The following is a 25731-nucleotide window of genomic DNA, read 5'->3' as shown; positions in this document are numbered from 1 at the left end:
ATATTTTAAAGTTTCTTAAAAGTTTGCATGTCCAAAAGGCACCCATTTCTTGGAAAGACCCTGATACTGAATGGTACGGATTGTTCTCATATAGTTTGATAGTGATTGATGCCAGAGCTACTGAAGATACAAGGACCGAGGACACTGATAATTATTGTATTGATGACATTTTTACCCCTTTTTCTCCCCAATTTCGTGGTATCCAATTGGTAGTTACAGTCTTGTCTCATCGCTGCAACTCCCGTACGGACTCGGGAGAGGCAAAGATCGAGAGCCGCGCGTCCTCTGAAACGAAACCCAACCAAGCCTCACTGCTTCTTGACACAATGCCCACTTAACCCGGAAGCCAGTCGGTAGCAGCTGGCAAAGTCATTTCGTACAGCCTCTTGGGCTGATATGTAGAAAACATTTGCTAATGTCTGATTAGAATATAAAGGGCCTGTCTCCAAGAGTCCCGTTAGATATTTTCTCTGTTTCGGTGCTGAAGGTGCCTCCCTGTTGCAACTTGTAATTAAACCGAAATTATTTTGATTGATGTTATCAACGACTGCTCTCCTTGTTCACCTGGAAATTCCTGTTACAACATGTTTGGGTCAAATGTATCTTATCTTGAGTTGCTTTTGTAGGCCTAGCTCAATAATGGGCTAGAGGAGCCTAATGCGACTTCTTATAGTCCAAGGACCTTACATGTTTTGTTTAGAGGCGTATTGGCCTTGAAGCCAAAACAGCCAAATACTCCATCTAAATGTGAATCGATTCTCAATTGGGCTATGGTTCTAGAAACATAAAGCCCTCTACTTTGATATCACATCCAAATAATTTCACAAATACCAAATCCATACTTACTGTACGGTGTTCTAACCTGTTTTGACACAGTTGCAGCCGACAGTATTTTTCATTGACATCACGTTTATGGTATCCGTCTTCCGTTTACACACAGGTGTTGAGACACATATAGCTAATTAGCACAGGTATGCCTTTGTCTTCCGTCTGTTTTCCGGAAACAAGCACTGTAACATGAAAATATGGCAATCCTAACACTGCAAGTGGGAACCCTAACCCTATAAAAGGTGTGTAGTAATTTAACCTTTTGTTTTTTTAATATAATTTATTTGAAAGATACTGTCGTATAGTGATTGGGCTATCGCGAGATTACCTACTTGTTATAGTGATGAAGACGGGACTAGAACAAGAGAATGAAAATGGCTTTGAACTGTGAAACCTAGAAAAGTACTAGTTGTGTCACGCCCTGACCATAGAGATCCTTTTTATGTCTCTATTGGTTGGTCAGGGCGTGAGTTTGGGTGGGCATTCTATGTCTGGTATTCTATGTTGTAGGTCTAGGTTTTCTATTTCTATGTGTTTGGCCTGGTATGGTTATCAGAGGCAGCTGTCTATCGTTGTCTCTGATTGAGAGCCATACTTAGGTAGCCTGTTTTCCCACTTTTGTTTGTGGGTGGTTATTTTCTGGTTAGTGTTTGTTGCACCTGTCAGAACTGTTCGTTTGACATTTTTGTTGTTTTTGTTCGTGTATTCATCTTGATTAAAAGTATTATGGATACGTACCACGCTGCACTTTGGTCCTCCTCTCCTTCTCCCGACGACAATCGTTACAGAACCACCCACCAACAAGGGACCAAGCAGCGTGGTGGAATGGACTCCTGGACATGGGAGGAAGTCTTGGACGGCAAAGGACCATGGGCACAGCCGGGAGAGTATCGCCGTCTGGAAAAGGAGCTGAAGGCAGCTAAGGCGGAGCAGCGACGCTATGAGGAGTTGGCTCGAGGAAAAGTGCATGAGAGGCAGCACCAGAATTTTTTTGGGGGGGGCACACGGGGAGATTGGCGGACTCAGGTAAGAGACCTGAGCCAACTCCCCGTGCTTACCGTGGCGAGAGAGTGACTGGGCAGGCACCGTGTTATGCGGGGAAGCGCAAGGTGTCCCCAGTGCGCACGCATAGCCCGGTGCGCTACATCACAGCTCCTCGAATTGGCCGGGCTAGAGTGGGCATCGAGCCAGGAGGGATGATGCAGGCTCAGCGCATCTGGTCTCCAGTGCTTCTCCACGGGCCGGGGTATACTGCACCAGCCCTACGCACGGTGTCCCCAGTTCGCCAGCACAGCCCAGTGCGGCCTGTTCCAACTCCCCGCACTTGCCGGGCATCAGGGGGGATCCAGCCAGGATGAGTGGTGCTAGCTCTGCGCTCGAGACAGCCAGTGCGCCTCCACGGTCCAGTGCATCCGGTGCCTCGGCCAAGGACAGGGCCTCCTGCATGTCTCCCCAGCCTGGTGAGTTTTGTGCATGTGCTAAGCTCTAACCTTCCTGCATGTCTCCCCAGCCTGGTGAGTCCTGTGCCTTCTCCCAGAGCCAGGCCTCCTGTGTGTCTCTCCACTCCAGTGATGATCCATGGCACGAAGCCTCCAGTGATGATCCATGGCACAAAGCCTCCAGTGATGATCCATGGCACAAAGCCTCCAGTGATGATCCATGGCACAATGCCTCCAGTGATGATCCATGGCACAAAGCCTCCAGTGATGATCCATGGCACAAAGCCTCCAGTGATGATCCATGGCAAAAAGCCTCCAGTGATGATCCATGGCACAAAGCCTCCAGTGATGATCCATGGCACGAAGCCTCCAGTGAGGATCCATGGCACGAAGCCTCCAGTGAGGATCCATGGCACGAAGCCTCCAGTGAGGATCCATGGCACGAAGCCTCCAGTGAGGATCCATGGCACGAAGCCTCCAGTGATGATCCATGGCACGAAGCCTCCAGTGATGATCCATGGCACGAAGCCTCCAGTGATGATCCATGGCACGAAGCCTCCAGTGATGATCCATGGCACGAAGCCTCCAGTGAGGATCCATGGCACGAAGCCTCCAACGAAGGACGTCAGTCCGGAGCCCCCTGAAAATATTTACTCAATAAACTAAAGCAAAAAAAGTAACACAATTAAATAACAATAACGAGTCAATGTGCGGGGGTACAGGTTAGTAGACTACAGCCACCTGTTCTTGCTTATGGTCAGTTAGCCCCGCCAATTCCATTGAATCTCGGAGCAGCAGACTTGTACACGGACTACAAGATATGGATGGAATCTTCCAACTTCTTTGAAATCGCCAGTGGAACCGGAGGAACCGCGAACCCAATGAGACGAGCTACATTGCTACATTGTATTGGAGCACCAGCGCAGAGAATCTTCCCAATCTATCCGGAGAAAAAGGTATATTCGCACAGACTGTAGCCGCGTTTGATTCCTACTTTACAGAGACGTGGTGTTGGAAAGGCACAAGTTTAGACAACGAGCACAGGCTCAAGACAAAACTATTGATGTTTATGTGAACACATTAAGAGAACTGGCTAAGTCATGTGAGTTTGATGCTCTGGACTCAGACATGTTGAGCGATCAGCAGGTGGAAAAATGCACATACAAAAGACTGAGAGATAAATTGCTGCAGGAAGAAGGGTTAACACTACAAAGAGCGCTCACCGTTGCTAGAATATTTGAAGCAGCACAGGCAGAATCAAAAGCTTTCTGATCATTTTGGCAAGGCTAAAGACAGTCATGCTAATTATACTGGAGGACGAGCAAATGCGAATAAACAGAGAGGCAGAGCGAGAAACGGAAACGAAAGCACTGTTGCAGAGGAATGCAATAGTGACACCAAGTGTTTCAGATGTGGACTGACAACATACAAAGCAGATGAATGTGGAGCTAAAGAAGCTTAATGATTGTACTGTAAGAAAACAGGCCATTATGCAAGGGTCTGTAGAAAAAAAAGACAATTCAAAAGAACAAAAGCAAGGGGACAAAAATAAAGACTGACAAACCAGTTAGAGCTGTGAATGAATCTAGATCTGACTCAGGCGAGTTAGTCTATTCAATTGATCAAGGGGGGAAAGAAACAGTGAAAGTCAGTGGTCAAACGCTGAAAATTATCATTGATACAGGCATTCGAAGGAATTTAAATCGGGGAGAAGCCCTGTTCAAGAGAACGTTTGCACACACAGGTATGGAACTTGAATAGACTAAGAAAGTGATATGCTTGTGCTCAGACTACTCCACTACAGTGTGTAGGTTACTTGGAAGCAGAGATAGTATAGAATACTAAGTACAACTGATCTTTGTGATCAGAAGGAATGTCCAAGCATTGATGGGAAGGAAAATGCTGAGCACAAGAGATAATGTCAATTCAATAGAGCAATCACCAGGTAGATTCATGCAGCTAGCACAGGAATATGAGTCCCTTTTCCAAGGACTTGGACATATCAATGGATACAGTCACAAAGTTAGTCAATTAGCAAATAGCCCCTGTTGCTCAAAGCCTGAGACACGTTCCTTATCCAATGCTGGAAGCTGTCAATCAAGAACTGGACAAGATGTTAGATGATGATGATATTATCAAAGAAGTGAATGAAGGATCAGAGTGGATTTTCAATTTTCTCCTCATTCCAAAGAAAGACACAAAATAAGTCAGAAACTTTCGAGAACCGAACCAAGCAGCTGTCATATGCTGTCATATGTTAAGATGGCGCCGAAGAGGATGGCTGACGTTTTACATGCTCCTAACCAATTGTGCTATTTTGTTAGTTTTTTTGCGTTGTTTGTAAAAAATAATTTAACTTATATTGTACATAATGTTGCTGCTACCATCCCTTATGACCAAAAATAACTTCTGGACATCAGAACAGCGATTATTCACCATGAACTGGAAGAAGCTTTTTCCTTTAACGAGTCCGACGAGAAGGATATACTGCTCTCCTGGGAACAGGCCCAAATCCCAATAATTTGCATAAAGAAAAGACAGAAGAAAAGAGGTTGCAGATCGGGCTGCCTTCTGAGAATCCGTAGGCGAGCGAGTAAACTCCCACTGCCATCCATTCTAATTGCTAACATGTAATTGATGACCTACGATTACGATTATCCTACCAACGGGACATTAAGAACTGTAATATCTTGTGTTTCACTGAGTTGTGACTGAACGACGACATGGATAATATAGAGCTGGCGGGATTTTCTATGCACTGGCAGAACAGAGAAGCTACGTCTGGTAAGATGAGGGGTGGGTGTGTGTGTATTTTTGTCAACAGCTGGTGCGCAATGTCTAATATAAAAGAACTCTCAAGGTATTGCTCACCTGAGGTAGAGTGCCTTGTGATAAGCAGTAGACCACACTATCTATATTTTTCGTAGCCATCTATTTACCACCACAGACCGATGCTGGCACTAAAACCATACTCAACCAACTCTATAAGGCCATAAGCAAACAAGAAAATGCTCACCCAGAAGCAGCACTCCTAGTGGCTGGGGACTTTAATAAAGGCAAACTTAAATCAGTTTAACCAAATTTGTACCAGCATGTCATATGTGCAACCAGAGGAAAAAAATAAATAAAAAAAACTCTAGACCACCTTTACTCCACACACAGAGATGCATACAAAGCTCTCCCCTGCCCTCCATTTGGCAAATCTGACCATAATTCTATCCTCCTGATTCCTGCTTACAAACAAAAACTAAAGCAGGAAGTACCAGTGACTCGCTCAATACGGAAGTGGTCAGTTGACGCGGATGCTACGCTACAGGACTGTTTTGCTAGCACAGAATGGAATATGTTCCGGGATTCATCCAATGGCATTGAGGAATATACCACCTCAGTCATCGGCTTCATCAATAAGTGCATCGACGACGTCGTCCACACAGTGGCCGTACGTACATATCCTGACCAGAAGCCATGGATTACAGGCAACATCTGCATCGAGCTAAAGGCTAGTGTCCCGCTTTCAAGAGGTGGGACACTAATCCGGACGATTATAAGAAATCCCGCTCTGCCCTCCGACGAACCATCAAACCAGCAAAGCGTCAATACAGGATTAAGATTGAATCCTACTACACCGGTTCTGACATTCGTCGGATGTGGCAGGGCTTGAAAACTATTACGGACTACAAAGGGAAATGCAGAAGCGAGCTGCCCTGTGACACGAGCCTACCAGACGAGGTAAATGCCTTTTATGCTCGCTTCGAGGCAAGCAACACTGAAGCATGCACGAGAGGACCAGCTGTTCTGGATGACTGTGCCGATGTGAGCAAGACCTTTAAACAGGTCAACATTCACAAAGCCGCGGGGCCAGATGGATTACCAGGACGTGTACTCAAAGCATGCGCGGACCAACTGGCAAGTGTCTTCACTGACATTTTCAACCTCTCCCTGACTGAGTCTGTAATACCTACATGTTTCAAGCAGACCACGATAGTCCCTGTGCCCAAGAACACTAAGGTAACCTGCCTAAATGACTACCAACCCGTAGCACTCACGTCTGTAGCCATGAAATGCTTTGAAAGGCTGGTCATGACTCACATCAACAGCATCCTTCCGGATACCCTAGACCCACTCCAATTCGCAAACCACCCCAACAGATCCACAGATGACGCAATCTCAATCGCACTCCACACTGCCCTTTCCCACCTGGACAAAAGGAACACCTATGTGAGAATGCTGTTCATTGACTACAGCTCAGCGTTCAACACCATAGTGCGCACGAAGCTCATCACTAAGCTAAGGACCCTGGGACTAAACACCTCCCTCTGCAACTGGATCCTGGACTTCCTGACGGGCCGTCCCACAGGTGGTAAGGGTAGGCAACAACATGTCTGCCACGCTGGTCCTCAACACTGGGGCCCCTCAGGGGTGTATACTCAGTCCCCTCCTGTACTCCCTGTTCACCCATGACTGCATGGCCAAACACGACTCCAACACCATCATTAAGTTTGCTGACGACACAACAGTGGTAGGCCTGATCACCGACAATGATGAGACAGCCTATAGGGAGGAGGTCAGAGAACTGGCAGTGTGGTGCCAGGACAACAACCTCTCACTCAATGTGAGCAAAACAAAGGAGCTGATCATGGACTACAGGAAAAGGCGGGCCGAACAGGCCCCCAATAACATCAACGGGGCTGTAGTGCAGCGGGTCGAGAGTTTCAAGTTCCTTGGTGTCACCAACGAACTATCATGGTCCAAACACACCAAGACAGTCGTGAAGAGGGCACGACAAAGCCTATTCCCCCTCAGGAGACTGAAAAGAATTGTCATGGGTCCCCAGATCCTCAAAAAGTTCTACAGCTGCACCATTGAGAGCTTCCTGACCGGTTGGTATGGCAACTGCTCGGCATCTGACCGTAAGGTGCTACAGAGGATAGTGGGTACAACCCAGTACATCACTGGGGCCAAGCTTCCTGCAATCCAGGACCTATATAATAGGCAGTGTCAGAGGAAAGCCCATAATATTGTCAGAGACTCCAGTCACCCAAGTCATAGACTGTTTTCTCTGCTACCGCAAGGCAAGCGGTACCGGAGCGCCAAGTCTAGGACCAATAGGCTCCTTAACAGCTTCTACCCCCAAGTCATAAGACTGCTGAACAATTCATCAAATGGCCACCAGATTATTACATTGACCCCCCCCCTCCCCGGTTGTTTTATACACTGCTGCTACTCACTGTTTATTGTCTATGCATAGTCCCTTCACCCCTACCTACATGTACAAATTACATCAACTAACCTGTACCCCCGCACACTGACTCAGTACTGGTACCCCCTGTATATAGCCTCCACACTGACTCAGTACTGGTACCCGCTGTATATAGCCTCATTATTGTTATGGTATTATGGTACTTTTTATTATTTTTTATTTGGTAAATATTAACTCTTCTTGAACTGCACTGTTGGTTAAGGGCTTGTAAGTAAGCATTTCATGGTAAGGTCTCCACTTGTTGTATTCGGCGCATGTGACAAATAAAGTTTGATTTGATACGACAACAGCCAGTTCCCACAGTAGACAGTATACTGCAAGCAACGCAAGGAGCGAAAGTGTTTGCAAAACTGGACGCGAGAAAAGGATTTTGGCCAGTTGAACTAGCCCCAGAATCAAGAAACCTGACAACATTCATCACACAGAGAGGATGCTACAGATTCAAGAAAGTTTGTTTTCAGATTATCAAGCGCACCTGAGGCCTATCAGATAGCCATGGACTTTGTACTATTTGGATTACAAGGTGTAGTTTGCTACAATGATGATGTTGTTGTCTTTGCTGAAAGCAAAAATGAACTGGATCAGAGACTAAGGAAAGTCTTTCAAAGATTCCAAGACAGAGTACTTACACTTAACAAGGGAAAATGCATCTTTAGTCTAAAGCAGATTGAAATCGTTGGACATGTAGTCACGGCAGAAGGGATAAAACCAGACCCACAGAAAGTTGAGGCTGTAGGAAAAGCACCAAGACCAGAGAATGCAGGAGAACTACGTACATTCCTGGGGAAATGTGGACTTCTCATGAAATTCATACCAAACTACGCAAACCTCTCAGAACCACTAAGGAAACTGATCAGAAAAGGACAAGAGTGGGAATGGACATCCGAAACAGAGAAAACAGTTAGAGAAATTAAAAGAGCCCAGAATAGTGAACCAGGTCTCGCATACTTCAAACTTGATGTACCAACATTAGTGATTAGTGACGCAAGCCCAGTAGGACAACAGTAACAGAAAAATTGACAGAATAAGCCAACCACTTATGCAAGTTGTTCACTGACCCCTACAGAGAGAAGATAGTCTCAGATCGAGCGAGAAGCTCTTGGATGCATGTGGGCAGTAGAACACTTCAGAAATGATCTATATGGAGGCAAGTTTGCTTAGATGTTGAAAGACTGATCAGAAATTGCTCAGCTTGTGCTAAACCAGCCACTGCACGAAGATCAACCACTTCAACTACCACCAAGACCCTGCATTAAACTAGGTATTTTTTATTTATTTAAGTATTTCCAGCTTCAGAGATTTTTGCAGTTTGTTCCAGTCATTGGCAGCAGAGAACTGGAAGGAAAGATGTCCAAAGGAGGAATTGGCTTTGGGGGTGACCAGTGAGATATACCTGCTGGAGCGCGTGCTATGAGTGGGTGATGCTATGGTGACCAGTGAGCTGAGATAAGGCGGGGCTTTACCTAGCAGAGACTTGTAGATAACCTGTAGCCAGTGGGTTTGGTGACGAGTATGAAGCGAGGGCCAACTCGCAGTGATCGGTTGAATAGCATGCATTTAGTTTTACTTGCGTTTAAGAGCAGTTGGAGGCCACGGAAGGAGAGTTGTATGGCATTGAAGCTGGTCTGGAGGTTAGTTAACACAGTGTCCAAAGAGGGGCCAGATGTATACAGAATGGTGTCGTCTGCGTAGAGGTGTATCAGAGACTCACCAGCAGCAACAGCAACATCATTGATGTACAGTCGTATGTAAAAGTTTGGGCACCCCTGACAATTTCCATGATTTCCATTTATAAATAATTGGATGTTTGGATCAGCAATTTCATTTTGATCTATCAAATAACTGATGGACACAGTAATATTTCAGTAGTGAAATGAGGTTTATTGGATTAACAGAAAATGTGCAATATGCATCATGCAAAATTAGACAGGTGCATAAATTTGGGTACCCCAATAGAAATATCACATCAATATTTAGTAGAGCCTCCTTTTGCTAAAATAACAGCCTCTAGACGCTTCCCATAGCCTCTAATGAGTGTCTGGATGAAGGTATTTTGGACCATTCCTCCTTACAAAACATCTCCAGTTCAGTTAGGTTTGATGGTTGCCGAGCATGGACAGCCCGCTTCAAATCATCCCACAGATTCTCAATGATATTCAGGTCTGGGGACTGGGATGGCCATTCCAGAACATTGTACTTGTTCCTCTGCATAAATGCCTGGGTAGATTGAGCAGTGTTTTGGGTCGTTGTCTTGTTGAAATATCCAGCGCTGGCGTAACTTCAACTTTGTGACTGATTCTTCAACATTATTCCCAAGAATCTGCTGATATTGAGTGGAATCCATGCGACCCTCAACTTTAACAAGATTCCCAGTACCGGCACTGGCCCCACAGCCCCACAGCATGATGGAACCCCCACCAAATTTTACTGTGGGTAGCAAGTGTTTTTCTTGGAACGCTGTGTTCTTTTTCCGCAATGCATAACGTCCCTTGTTATGACCAAATAACTCAAATCTTTGTTTCATCAGTCCACAGCACCTTATTCCAAAATGAAGCTGGCTTGTCCAAATGTGTGTTTGCATACCTCAAGCGACTCTGTGGCGTGTGCGCAGAAAAGGCTTCTTCCGCATCACTCTCCCATACAGCTTCTCCTTGTGCAAAGTGCGCTGAATTGTTGAACGATGCACAGTGACACCATCTGCAGCAAGATGATGTTGTAGGTCTTTGGAGGTGGTCTGTGGGCTGTTTTTGACCGTTCTCCCCATCCTTCGCCTTTGCCTCTCCGATATTTTACTTGGCCTGCCACTTCTGGCCTTAACAAGAACTGTGCCTGTGGTCTTCCATTTCCTCACTATGTTCCTCACAGTGGACACTGACAGCTTAAATCTCTGCGATAGCTTTTTGTAGCCTTCCTCTAAACCATAATGTTGAACAATCTTTGTTTTCAGGTCATTTGAGAGTTGTTTTGAGGCCCCCCATGTTGCCACTCTTCAGAGGAGAGTCAAAGAGAACAACAACTTGCAACTGGCCACCTTAAATACCTTTTCTCATGATTGGATGCACTTGTCTATGAAGTTCAAGGCTTAATGAGCTCACCAACCCAATTGTGTGTTCCAATTAATCAGTGCTAAGTAGTTACAGCTATTCAAATCAACAGAATGACAAGGGTGCCCACATTTTTGCATAGCCTATTTTTCACATCTGATTTCATTTCATACAACTTAATATTGCTACACTAAAAATCTTTGTCTGGACAATACCCCAGTACTCAGCTTTTATTAGAAAATTATTGGCATGCCACTGTGATCATTTTCTGTGACGACAGAGTAAATTATTATGCAGCCTCAGAGGGGTGCCCAAACTTTTTCACACGACTGTATACAGAGAAGAGAGTCGGCCCAAGGATTGAACCCTGTGGCACCCCCATAGAGACTGCCAGAGGTCCGGACAACAGGCCCTCCGATTTGACACACTGAACTCTATCAGATAAGTAGTTGGTAAATCAGGCGAGGCAATCATTTGAGAAACCAAGGCTGTCGAGTCTGCCAATAAGAATGTGGTGATTGACAGAGTCGAAAGCCTTGGCCAGGTCGATGAATACGGCTGCGCAGTAATGTCTCTAATCGATGGCGGTTATGATGTCATTTAGGACCTTGAGCATGGCTGAGGTGCACCCATGACCAGCTCTGAAACCAGATTGCATAGCGGAGAAGGTACGGTGGGATTTGAAATGGTCGGTAATCTGTTTGTTTACTTGGCTTTCGAAGACCTTAGAAAGACAGGGTAGGATAGATATAGATCTGTAGCAGTTTGGGTCTAGTGTCACCCCCTTTGAAGAGGGGGATGACCGCGGCAGCTTTCCAATCTTTGGGAATCTCAGACGATACGAAAGAGAGGTTGAGCAGGCTAGTAATAGGGCTTGCAACAATTTCGGCAGATCATTTTAGAGAGAGGGTCCAGATTGTCTAGCCCGGCTGATTTGTAGGGGTCCAGATTTTGCAGCTCTTTCAGAACATCAGCTATCTGGATTTGGGTGAAGGAGAAATGGTGGGGGCTTTGGCGGGTTGCTGTGGAGGGTGCCGGGCAGTTGACCGGGGTAGAGGTAGCCAGGTGGAAAGCATGGCCAGCCGTAGAGAAATGCTTTTTGAAATTCTCAATTATAGTGGATTTATCAGTGGTGACAGTGTTTCCTAGCCTCAGAGCAGTGGGAGGAGGTGCTCTTATTCTCCATGGACTTTACAGTGTCCCAGAACTTTTTTGAGTTAGTACTACAGGATGCAAATATCTGTTTGAAAAAGCTAGCCTTAGCTTTCCTAACTGCCTGTGTATATTTGTTCCCAACTTCCCTGAAAAGTTGCATATCACGGGGGCTATTCGATGCTAATGCAGAACGCCACAGGATGTTTTGTGCTGGTCAAGGGCAGACAGGTCTGGAGTGAACCAAGGACTATATCTATTCCTAGTTCTACATTTTTTGAATGGGGCATGCTTATTTAAGATGGTGAGGAAGGCACTTTTAAAGAATAGCCAGGCATCATCTACTGACGAAATGCATAATGGACGAGGCATATTGATATTAGAGAGAGGCATGCGCAGCCAAGTGAACATATGGGTCCAGTGAGTGGTTGGGCTGACTGACGATGACACACTTCGCATGGCGAGTGCGAGGAGCTGGCACAGGACGTACTGGGCTGTGAAGGCGTACTGGAGACTTGGTGCGTAGAGCTGGCACACATGGTACCGGACAGATGACACGCTCCTCAAGGCGAGTGCGGAGAGCTGGCACAGGACGTACTGGGCTGTGGAGGCGTACTGGAGACCTGGTGCGTGGAGCCGGCACAGTTTTAACCAGACTGCTAGCACGCTCCTCAGGATGAGTACGGAGAGCTGACTCAGGTGGCATCAAACTGATGACACGCTCCTAAGGGTGAATGTCGTGCATCATACACCAACCCAACAACTCTCATTTCTCTCTTCTCCAATTTCTCCATCAACTCACTGACGGTCTCTGACTCTCTCCGTTCACTCTCCTCCATCTTCTCCCAGATTGGCTCTGGTTCACTCCTCGGCTCCGCCGACCACCCCGTGTGCCCCCCCCCAAAAAAAATCATTGGGGCTGTTTCTTGGGCTTTCGTTGTGGCCGCGAACCCCGGCGTCATCGCTGTCTTCCCTTCTCTCCTTGTGTCTGCTTCCAAGGAAGGCTTGTGTCCTCCCATTATTTCCTCCCAAGCCCACGATACCTTCCTCCTGGGCATGCTGCTTGGTCCTGGTGTGGTGGGATCTTCTGTCACGATCGTCGTAATAACATTCGGACCAAGGTGCAGCTTGATATGGGTCCCACATCTTTTTATTCGTGAAACGCACAAAAACAATAAGGCGCAAACTACTGTCGTGTCTTTGGTACCGTTAAATTGAAGACTTATAGTTTTATCATAGATTCCTGTAATTAGGGATTACGCGATCACTTTAGTAATAACGTAACTAATTAACTATGAATTCGAGGGCACCAGGGAAAGTTATTAGATTACAAAGTTATCATTTCCCAATATAACCTTTCAGATATTTCATATCTGATCAATGGTCTTCTAATTAATGATTGATTTACTCTACCTTACGTCAGTCTCATTCCAAACGTCGTAAATCGCTGATCTGCACGAACCCAGTCTTCACTATGAGTCATCCATACATCAATTGTCTTAAATCATTTATTTATTACTAACTAATTAATTCACAGAAATGCAAAACAAACAAACTTAAAATAGTTACATGAAATGATGGGAGAAAATATGCCCTAGTGGGCTAAACCGGCATGGCGGCTGTTAGACAAAGGGAAAGTTGCGTTCGACTAAGAATTCACTACAGAGTCCATAACTATAACAATTGACATGCTAATCCTTACACATGAACGCTCACTCATTCGGGAACAATTGCAATCAATATATATATAGTTACGTCCAGTGTGTGTGTCGCCTTGGTCGTTGGAGAGAAGTTTGTTTTGGTTGGAGTGAAGTTCTGTCTCGGTTGTGGATTGTTCAGAGGGACATTCGTTTTTAGAATGATTGTTTCGGCGGTTGTCTTTCTTCGCGTTCAATGATACCGAATTCCTAGCTGCAGACTAGAAGTCAATATCAAAGACTTGTTATGATTCGTATAAGAGTTTTAACCACGCGGGATGGTTAAAAGATTCAGCAGTCTGGTCTCAAACCTTTGTCCTCTCGTGATTGAGAGAAACATGGTCTGGGGTAATTTCTTAAGAGTTGGCTTTTATTCAGATAGCAGAGAGGGGTGGTCCCATGGTCTCTGACCCAACTGGCTCAGGGGCGGTCCTTGGATTTAGTTCAAATCAAGAAGGTATTTGTACTTTTCTTAATTAAACAGTCCAAAATCATACTACACAATTATACAAACAGTATCATACTCACTCATTCATTTTATACAACACACAGATGTAAACCTCATATCTGAGGTTATTATATAAACAGCGGTATGGTAATGTGGTCCCACAGTCTCACGTGATTTTCCCACGTGGTGACCAATGGACATGTTAATAGCTGGACTGTCCACCGATCATTCCTACTTGTGCAGGAATATGAAATATGTTCGTACCTCAAGTTCTGTGAGGTGGAAGAGAATTCCTTTGTCCTGAAAGTTTACCCTCTGTCTTAATACTGTTTGTGGTGGGGAGATTCTCAGGAATTTACGACATCTCTCTGTGATCACAGCATGGGTTGAAGGAGGAAAGGGGGAGGCAGGGAGAGGGGGATGGGGTTTGCTATACCCACGCAGGCAACGTCATGACACTACACATGAAGCTATGGAGTGCTCACAGGCAACTACACATAAACAAGATCCCACAAAACAGTGGGGAAATGGCTGCCTAAATATGATCCAGGCAGCTGTTTATCGTTGTCTCTGATTGGGAACCATACCAGGCCAACATAGAAATAAAACAACCTAGATTACCCACCCTAGTCACACCTAACCAAAATAGAGAATAAAAAGGCTCTATGGTCAGGGCGTGACAGTCCCACTACGCGCAAACCAGATGGGATGGCGTATTGCTGCAGAATGCTGTGGTAGCCATGCTGGTTAAGTTTGCCTTGAATTCTAAATAAATCACAGACAGTGTCACCAGCAAAGCACCCCCACACCATAACACCTCCTCCATGGTTTACGATGGGAAATACACATGCGGAGTTCATCCGTTCACCCACACCGAGTACCAGAAAAACACAGCGGTTGGAACCAATAATCTCCCATTTGGACTCCAGACCAAAAGACAAGTTTCCACCGGTCTAATGTCCATTGCTCGTGATTCTTGGCCTAAGCAAGTCTCTTCTTATTAGTGTCCTTTAGTAGTGGTTTCTTTGCAGCAATTCGACCATGAAGGCCTGATTCACAGTCTCCTCTGAACAGTTGATGTTGAGATGTGTTACTTGAACTCTGTGAAGCATTTATTTGGGCTGCATTTTCTGAGGCTGGTAACTCTAATGAACGTATCCTCTACAGCAGAGGTAACTCTGTCTTCCTTTCCTGTGGCGGTCCTCATGAGAGCCAGTTTCATCATAGCGCTGGATGATTTTTGCAACTGCACTTGAAGAAAGTCAAGTTCAACATTTTTGGTATTGACTGACCTTCATGTCTTAACGTAATGATGGACTGTCATTTCTCTTTCCTTATTTGAGCTCTTCTTGCTATAATATGGACTTGGTCTTTTACCAAATAGGGTTTTCTGTATACCCCCCAACACAACTGATTGGCTCAAACACATTAAGGAAAGAAATTCCACAAATTAACTTTTTAGAAGGCACACCTGTTAATTGAAATACATTCCAGGTGACTACCTCATGAAGCTGGTTGAGAAAATGCCAAGAATGTGCAAAGCTGTCATCAAGGCAAAGGGTGGCTATTTGAAGAATCTCAAATGTAAAATATATTTAGATTTGTTTAACACTTTTAGTTACTACATGATTCCATATGTGTTATTTCATAGTTTTGATGTCTTCATTATTATTCTACAATGTAGAAAATAGTAAAAATAAAGAAAAACCCTTGAATGAGTAGGTATTCTAAAACTTGACCGGAAGTGTATATGTTGAATGTAAAATAAAATAATTTAGTGTAAGCTATTGTAACAGAAATGTTAGAAACAGGAATCAAATGTTATTGCTAAAGTTATGGACTTTAAATCTAACGAGGGAATGGATTTAGAATAGTGATTGGACTATCACAAGATTACCTACTTCTTACAGTGATGAAGACAGGTCTAGAAAAAGATAATCAAAATGGCTTTGAACTGTGAGACCTAGAAGAGTATTAGTTGTTATTAAAGCGCATTAAACTTATTTAATTCAACACCACAACAGACGCGTTCCTTATGTTTCCAAAGCCGCACCGCAAGCGATGCGTTTTAATGTTCAGAATGAGCATCGGGGCTCTTATCAAAACTCCCCCGGCCAGAAGATACTATTGTCAATAGGCGCTAAAGTTAGTTAGCGTCTATGAATGTGTTACTGTGTCACTATTTATATTTTATATTTTATTATCTTCATTGAAGCGTTTCACTGTTAGTCTACACCTGTTGTCTGTGAAGCATGTGACAAATAAAATATGATTTGATTTAATTAGCGACAGGATCCACAACACAGGAAGATGCATAGAAATGTTTTGCAGAACAAACATGGTTTAGTGGGCATACCTGAGTCCATGTTTGTGCGTGTGTGTTTTACATCTGACTAGAAATGAATAAGGAAATTCTCTCAACAGAAAAACATTTCCTCATGTGTGCTACCTACAGTTGAAGTCGGAAGTTTACATACACCTTAGCCAAATACATTTAAACTAAGTTTTTCACATTTCCTGACATTTAATCCAAGTAAAGATTCCCTGTCTTAGGTCAATTAAGATCACAACTTTTTTAAGAATGTGAAATGTCAAAAAAATAGTAGAGAGAATGATTTATTTCAGCTTAATTTCTTTCATCAAATCAAAATCAAATCAAATTTTATTTGTCACATACACATGGTTAGCAGATGTTAATGCGAGTGTAGCGAAATGCTTGTGCTTCTAGTTCCGACAATGCAGTAATAACCAACAAGTAATCTAACCTAACAATTCCACAACTACTACCTTATACACACAAGTGTAAAGGGATAAAGAATATGTACATAAAGATATATGAATGAGTGATGGTACAGAACGGCATAGGCAAGATGCAGTAGATGGTATTTACATTTACATTTAAGTCATTTAGCAGACGCTCTTATCCAGAGCGACTTACAAATTGGTGCATTCAGCTTATGATATCCAGTGGAACAACCACTTTACAATAGTGCATCTAACTCTTTTAAGGGGGGGGGGGTTAGGAGGATTACTTTATCCTATCCTAGGTATTCCTTAAAGAGGTGGGGTTTCAGGTGTCTCCGGAAGGTGGTGATTGACTCCGCTGACCTGGCGTCGTGAGGGAGTTTGTTCCACCATTGGGGTGCCAGAGCAGCGAACAGTTTTGACTGGGCTGAGCGGGAACTGTACTTCCTCAGAGGTAGGGAGGCGAGCAGGCCAGAGGTGGATGAACGCAGTGCCCTTGTTTGGGTGTAGGGCCTGATCAGAGCCTGAAGGTACGGAGGTGCCGTTCCCCTCACAGCTCCGTAGGCAAGCACCATGGTCTTGTAGCGGATGCGAGCTTCAACTGGAAGCCAGTGGAGAGAGCGGAGGAGCGGGTTGACGTGAGAGAACTTGGGAAGGTTGAACACCAGACGGGCTGCGGCGTTCTGGATGAGTTGTAGGGGTTTAATGGCACAGGCAGGGAGCCCAGCCAACAGCGAGTTGCAGTAATCCAGACGGGAGATGACAAGTGCCTGGATTAGGACCTGCGCCGCTTCCTGTGTGAGGCAGGGTCATACTCTGCGAATGTTGTAGAGCATGAACCTACAGGAACGGGTCACCGCCTTGATGTTAGTTGAGAACGACAGGGTGTTGTCCAGGATCACGCCAAGGTTCTTAGCACTCTGGGAGGAGGACACAATGGAGTTGTCAACCGTGATGGCGAGATCATGGAACGGGCAGTCCTTCCCCGGGAGGAAGAGCAGCTCCGTCTTGCCGAGGTTCAGCTTGAGGTGGTGATCCGTCATCCACACTGATATGTCTGCCAGACATGCAGAGATGCGATTCGCCACCTGGTTATCAGAAGGGGGAAAGGACAAGATTAATTGTGTGTCGTCTGCATAGCAATGATAGGAGAGACCATGTGAGGATATGACAAAGCCAAGTGACTTGGTGTATAGCGAGAATAGGAGAGGGCCTAGAACAGAGCCCTGGGGGACACCAGTGGTGAGAGCACGTGGTGCGGAGACAGATTCTCGCCACGCCACCTGGTAGGAGCGACCTGTCAGGTAGGACGCAATCCAAGCGTGGGCCGCACCGGAGATGCCCAACTCGGAGAGGGTGGAGAGGAGGATCTGATGGTTCACAGTATCAAAGGCAGCCGATAGGTCTAGAAGGATGAGAGCAGAGGAGAGAGAGTTAGCTTTAGCAGCGCGGAGCGCCTCCGTGACACAGAGAAGAGCAGTCTCAGTTGAATGACTAGTCTTGAAACCTGACTGATTTGGATCAAGAAGGTCATTCTGAGAGAGATAGCAGGAGAGCTGGCCAAGGACGGCACATTCAAGAGTTTTGGAGAGAAAAGAAAGAAGGGATACTGGTCTGTAGTTGTTGACATCGGAGGGATCGAGTGTAGGTTTTTTCAGAAGGGGTGCAACTCTTGCTCTCTTGAAGACGGAAGGGACGTAGCCAGCGGTCAAGGATGAGTTGATGAGCGAGGTGAGGTAAGGGAGAAGGTCTCCGGAAATGGTCTGGAGAAGAGAGGAGGGGATAGGGTCAAGCGGGCAGGTTGTTGGGCGGCCGGCCGTCACAAGACGCGAGATTTCATCTGGAGAGAGGGGGGAGAAAGAGGTCAAAGCACAGGGTAGGGCAGTGTGAGCAGAACCAGCGGTGTCGTTTGACTTAGCAAACGAGGATCGGATGTCGTCGACCTTCTTTTCAAAATGGTTGACGAAGTCATCCGCAGAGAGGGAGGAGGGGGGGGGGGGAGGAGGATTCAGGAGGGAGGAGAAGGTGGCAAAGAGCTTCCTAGGGTTAGAGGCAGATGCTTGGAATTTAGAGTGGTAGAAAGTGGCTTTAGCAGCAGAGACAGAAGAGGAGAATGTAGAGAGGAGGGAGTGAAAGGATGCCAGGTCCGCAGGGAGGCGAGTTTTCCTCCATTTCCGCTCGGCTACCCGGAGCCCTGTTCTGTGAGCTCGCAATGAGTCGTCGAGCCACGGAGCAGGAGGGGAGGACCAAGCCGGCCTGGAGGATAGGGGATATAGAGAGTCAAAGGATGCAGAAAGGGAGGAGAGGAGGGTTGAGGAGGCAGAATCAGGAGATAGGTTGGAGAAGGTTTGAGCAGAGGGAAGAGATGATAGGATGGAAGAGGAGAGAGTAGCGGGGGAGAGAGAGCGAAGGTTGGGACGGCGCGATACCATCCGAGTAGGGGCAGTGTGGGAAGTGTTGGATGAGAGCGAGAGGGAAAAGGATACAAGGTAGTGGTCGGAGACTTGGAGGGGAGTTGCAATGAGATTAGTGGAAGAACAGCATCTAGTAAAGATGAGGTCAAGCATATTGCCTGCCTTGTGAGTAGGGGGGGGAAGGTGAGAGGGTGAGGTCAAAAGAGGAGAGGAGTGGGAAGAAGGAGGCAGAGAGGAATGAGTCAAAGGTAGACGTGGGGAGGTTAAAGTCACCCAGAACTGTGAGAGGTGAGCCATCCTCAGGAAAGGAACTTATCAAGGCATCAAGCTCATTGATGAACTCTCCAAGGGAACCTGGAGGGCGATAAATGATAAGGATGTTAAGCTTGAAAAGGCTGGTAACTGTGACAGCATGAAATTCAAAGGAGGCGATAGACAGATGGGTCAGGGGAGAAAGAGAGAATGTCCACTTGAGAGAGATGAGGATCCCAGTGCCACCACCCCGCTGACCAGAAGCTCTCGGGGTGTGCGAGAACACGTGGGCAGACGAGGAGAGAGCAGTAGGAGTAGCAGTGTTATCTGTGGTAATCCATGTTTCCGTCAGTGCCAAGAAGTCGAGGGACTGGAGGGAAGCATAGGCTGAGATGAACTCTGCCTTGTTGGCCGCAGATCGGCAGTTCCAGAGGCTGCCGGAGACCTGGAACTCCACGTGGGTCGTGCGCGCTGGGACCACCAGGTTAGAGTGGCAGCGGCCACGCGGTGTGAAGCGTTTGTATGGTCTGTGCAGAGAGGAGAGAAGAGGGATAGACAGACACATAGTTGACAGGCTACAGAAGAGGCTACGCTAGTGCAAAGGAGATTGGAATGACAAGTGGACTACACGTCTCGAATGTTCAGAAAGTTAAGCTTACGTTGCAACAAATCTTATTGACTAAAATGATACAGTACTGCTGGCTGGTGAAGTAGGCTAGCTAGCAGTGGCTGCGTTGTTGACTTTGTTTGAAAGTGTAGCTGGCTAGGTAACCTCGATAACTGGCTAGGTAACCTCGATAACCTCGATAATTACTCTAAACTACACAATTATCTTGGATACAAAGACAGCAAAGACAACTATGTAGCTAGTTAACACTACACTAATCAAGTCGTTCCGTTGTAATGTAATAGTTTCTACAGTGCTGCTATTCGGTAGAAGTTGGCTAGCTAGCAGTGTTGACTAGGTAGGAGAACGGCGGCGCGGCGTACGAAAATAGCTGGCTAGCTAACCTCGATAATTACTCTGAACTACACAATTATCTTAGATACAAAGACAGCAAAGACAACTATGTAGCTAGCTAACAGTACACTAATCAAGTCGTTCCGTTGTAATGTAATAGTTTCTACAGTGCTGCTATTCGGTAGAAGTTGGCTAGCTGGCTAGCTAGCAGTGTTGTGCTAGCTAGCAGTGTTGACTACGTTAGAAGGACGAAAATAGCTGGCTAGCTAACCTCGATAATTACTCTAAACTACACAATTATCTTTGATACAAAGACGGCTATGTAGCTAGCTAAGAAAAAATTGCTAAGATCAGACAAATCAAACCGTTGTACTGTAATGAAATGAAATGAAATGTAATACGGTATAGTGTACAGTCTATCCATATGAGATGAGTAATGTAGGGTATGTAAACAAAGTGGCATAGTTTAAAGTGGCTAGTGATACATGTATTACATAAAGATGGCAAGATGCAGTAGATGATATAGAGTACAGTATATACAGTGGGGAGAACAAGTATTTGATACACTGCCGATTTTACAGGTTTTCCTACTTACAAAGCATGTAGAGGTCTGTAATTTTTATCATAGGTACACTTCAACTGTGAGAGACGGAATCTAAAACAAAAATCCAGAAAATCACATTGTATGATTTTTAAGTAATTAATTTGCATTTTATTGCATGACATAAGTATTTGATCACCTACCAACCAGTAAGAATTCCGTCTCTCACAGACCTGTTAGTTTTTCTTTAAGAAGCCCTCCTGTTCTCCACTCATTACCTGTATTAACTGCACCTGTTTGAACTCGTTACCTGTATAAAAGACACCTGTCCACACACTCAATCAAACAGACTCCAACCTCTCCACAATGGCCAAGACCAGAGAGCTGTGTAAGGACATCAGGGATAAAATTGTAGACCTGCACAAGGCTGGGATGGGCTACAGGACAATAGGCAAGCAGCTTGGGGAGAAGGCAACAACTGTTGGCGCAATTATTAGAAAATGGAAGAAGTTGAAGATGACGGTCAATCACCCTCGGTCTGGGGCTCCATGCAAGATCTCACCTCGTGGGGCATCAATGATCATGAGGAAGGTGAGGGATCAGCCCAGAACTACCCGGCAGGACCTGGTCAATGACCTGAAGAGAGCTGGGACCACAGTCTCAAAGAAAACCATTAGTAACACACTACGCCGTCATGGATTAAAATCCTGCAGCGTACACAAGGTCCCCCTGCTCAAGCCAGCGCATGTCCAGGGCCGTCTGAAGTTTGCCAATGACCATCTGGATGATCCAGAGGAGGAATGGGAGAAGGTCATGTGGTCTGATGAGACAAAAATAGAGCTTTTTGGTCTAAACTCCACTCGCCGTGTTTGGAAGAAGAAGAAGGATGAGTACAACCTCAAGAACACCATCCCAACCATGAAGCATGGAAGTGGAAACATCATTCTTTGGGGATGCTTTTCTGCAAAGGGGACAGGACGACTGCACCGTATTGAGGGGAGGATGGATGGGGCCATGTATCGCGAGATCTTGGCCAACAACCTCCTTCCCTCAGTAAGAGCATTGAAGATGGGTCGTAGCTGGGTCTTCCAGCATGACAACGACCCGAAACACACAGCCAGGGCAACTAAGGAGTGGCTCCGTAAGAAGCATTTCAAGGTCCTGGAGTGGCCTAGCCAGTCTCCAGATCTGAACCCAATAGAAAATCTTTGGAGGGAGCTGAAAGTCCGTATTGCCCAGCGACAGCCCCGAAACCTGAAGGATCTGGAGAAGGTCTGTATGGAGGAGTGGGCCAAAATCCCTGCTGCAGTGTGTGCAAACCTGGTCAAGAACTACAGGAAACGTATGATCTCTGTAATTGCAAACAAAGGTTTCTGTACCAAATATTAAGTTCTGCTTTTCTGATGTATCAAATACTTATGTCATGGAATAAAATGCAAATTAATTACTTAAAAATCATACAATGTGATTTTCTGGATTTTTGTTTTAGATTCCGTCTCTCACAGTTGAAGTGTACCTATGATCAAAATTACAGACCTCTACATGCTTTGTAAGTAGGAAAACCTGCAAAATCGACAGTGTATCAAATACTTGTTCTCCCCACTGTACATATACATATGAGATGAGTAATGTAGGGTATGTAAACATTATATTAAGTGGCATTGTTTAAAGTGGCTAGTGATACATTTTTACATAATTTCCATCAATTCCCATTATTAAAGTGTCTGGAGTTGAGTCAGTATGTTGGCAGCGGCCACTAAATGTTAGTGGTGGCTGTTTAACAGTCTGATGGCCTTGAGATAGAAGCTGTTTTTCAGTCTCTCGGTCCCTGCTTTGATGCACCTGTACTGACCTCGCCTTCTGGATGATAGCGGGGTGAACAGGCAGTGGCTCGGGTGGTTGTTGTCCTTGATGATCTTTATGGCCTTCCTGTGACATCGGGTGGTGTAGGTGTCCTGGAGGGCAGGTAGTTTGCCCCCGGTGATGTGTTGTGCAGACCTCACTACCCTCTGGAGAGCCTTACGGTTGTGGGCGGAGCAGTTGCCGTACCAGGCGGTGATACAACCCGACAGGATGCTCTCGATTGTGCATTTGTAGAAGTTTGTGAGTGCTTTTGGTGACAAGCCGAATTTCTTCAGCCTCCTGAGGTTGAAGAGGCGCTGCTGCGCCTTCTTCACAACGCTGTCTGTGTGGGTGGACCAATTCAGTTTGTCCGTGATGTGTACCCCGAGGAACTTAAAACTATTCACCTTCTCCACTACTGTCCCGTCGATGTGGATAGGGGGGTGCTCCCTCTGCTGTTTCCTGAAGTCCACAATCATCTCCTTTGTTTTGTTGACGTTGAGTGTGAGGTTATTTCTGACACCACACTCCGAGTGCCCTCACCTCCTCCCTGTAGGCCGTCTCGTTGTTGTTGGTAATCAAGCCTACCACTGTAGTGTCATCCACAAACTTGATGATTGAGTTGGAGGCGTGCATGGCCACGCAGTCGTGGGTGAACAGGGAGTACAGGAGAGGGCTCAGAACGCACCCTTGTGGGGCCCCAGTGTTGAGGATCAGCGGGGTGGAGATGTTGTTACCTACCCTCACCACCTGGGGGCGGCCCGTCAGGAAGTCCAGGACCCAGTTGCACAGGGTGGGGTCGAGACCCAAGGTCTCAAGCTTGATGACGAGTTTGGAGGGTACTATGGTGTTAAATGCTGAGCTGTAGTCGATGAACAGCATTCTCACATAGGTATTCCTCTTGTCCAGATGGGTTAGGGCAGTGTGCAGTGTGGTTGCGATTGCGTCGTCTGTGGACCTGTTGGGTCGGTAAGCAAATTGGAGTGGGTCTAGGGTGTCAGGTAGGGTGGAGGTGATATGGTCCTTGACTAGTCTCTCAAAGCACTTCATGATGACGGAAGTGAGTGCTACGGGGCGGTAGTCGTTTAGCTCAGTTACCTTAGCTTTCTTGGGAACAGGAACAATGGTGGCCCTCTTGAAGCATGTGGGAACAGCAGACTGGGATAAGGATTGATTGAATATGTCCTTAAACACACCAGATCCATTGTATTGGGTGGAAGGCAAAACACAGGATCCGCTTCGGGAGAGTCATATTCCTGGTTGTAACGATAGTGAGTTGACGTTGCCCTTATATATATTCAGTAGTTCCTCCCGACTGTATGTAATGAAACCTAAGATTACCTGCGGTACCAATGTAAGGAATAACACATAAAAAAACAAAATACTGCATATTTTCCTAGGAACGCGAAGCGAGGCGGCCATCTCGGTCGGCGCCGGAAGTAGATTTAATTCATCACATTGCCAGTGGGTCAGAAGTTTACATACACTCAATTAGTATTTGGTAGCATTGCCTTTAAATTGTTTAACTTGGGTCAAATGTTTTGGGTAGCCTTCCACAATAAATTGGGTGAATTTTGACACATTCCTCCTGACAGAGCTAGTGTAACTGAGTCAGGTTTGACCAGAGGACATTTCTCCAAAAAGTACGATCTTTGTCCCCATGTGCAGTTGCAAACCGTAGCCTGGCTTTTTTATGGACGTTTTGGAGCAGTGGCTTCTTCCTTGCTGAGCGGCCTTTCAGGTTATGTTGATATAGGACTAATTTTACTGTGGAAGTAGATACTTTTCTACCTGTTTCCTCCAACATCTTCACAAGGTCCTTTGCTGTTGTTCTGGGATTGATTTGCACTTTTCGCACCAAAGTACGTTCATCTCTAGGAGACAGAACGTGTCTCCTTCCTGAGCGGTATGACAGCTGCATGGTCCCATGGTGTTTATACTTGCGTACTATTGTTTGTACAGATGAACGTGGTACCTTCAGGCGTTTGGAAATTGCTCCCAAGGATGAATCAGACTTGTGGAGGTCTACAATTTTTTTCTGAGGTTTTGGCTGATTTCTTTTGATTTTCCCATGATGTCAAGCAAAGAGGCACTGCGTTTGAAAGTAGGCCTTGAAATACATCCACAGGTACACCTCAAATTGACTCAAATGATGTCAATTAGCCTATCAGAAGCTTCTAAAGCCATGACATCATTTTCTGGAATTTTCCAAGCTGTTTAAGGCACAGTCAACTTAGTGTAGGTAAACGTCTGACCCACTGGAATTGTGATACAGTGAATTATAAGTGAAATAATCTGTCTGTAAACAATTGTTGGAAATTTTACTTGTGTCTGTCACGCCCTGGCCTTAGTATTCTTTGTTTTCTTTATTATTTTAGTTAGGTCAGGGTGTGACATGGGGAATGTTTGTGTTTTGGGTGGTTATATGGTAAAGGGGGTGTTGGGTTTAGTGTATGGGTTTGTGTTGAGTGAATGTTTCTAGGTATGTCTATGGTTGAGTGTATGTTTCTAGGTATGTCTATGGTTGCCTGAGTGGTTCTCAATCAGAGACAGATGTCTTTCATTTGTCTCTGATTGGGAGCCATATTTAAGGCAGGCATCATGCATTTGTGGGTAATTGTCTATGTCTGTGTCTATGTTGCATGTTTTTGCACTTAGTCATTTATAGCTTCACGTTCGTCTATTTGTTGTTTTGTTTAGTTTTTCTTCTTCTAAATAAAGAGAAGATGTATTTTTCACACGCTGCGCCTTGGTCCTCTCTCTCTCCCTTTGACGATCGTGACAGAATTACCCACCAACAAGGGATCAAGCAGCGTGTCAAGTGGCAACAGGAGCAAGGAATAAAGGATTCATGGATATGGGAGGAAATATTGGATGGTAAGGGACCTTGGGCACAACCGGGAGAATATCACCTCCCTCGTGAAGAGCTGGAGGCAGCGAAAGCCGAGAGGAGGCGATATGAGGAGGCAGCACGGAGGCAAGGCTGGAAGCCCGCAAGTACAACCCAAAATTTTCTTGGGGGGCGGCTAAGAGGTAGTGGGCCGAGGGCAGGTAGGAGACCTGCGCCCACTTCCCAGGCTAACCGTGGAGAACGGGAGTACGGGCAGA

The sequence above is a fragment of the Salvelinus alpinus genome, chromosome 1 (assembly GCF_045679555.1).
Source record: "Salvelinus alpinus chromosome 1, SLU_Salpinus.1, whole genome shotgun sequence".
Taxonomy (NCBI): domain Eukaryota; kingdom Metazoa; phylum Chordata; class Actinopteri; order Salmoniformes; family Salmonidae; genus Salvelinus; species Salvelinus alpinus.
Note: the sequence above shows the minus strand (reverse complement) of the source record.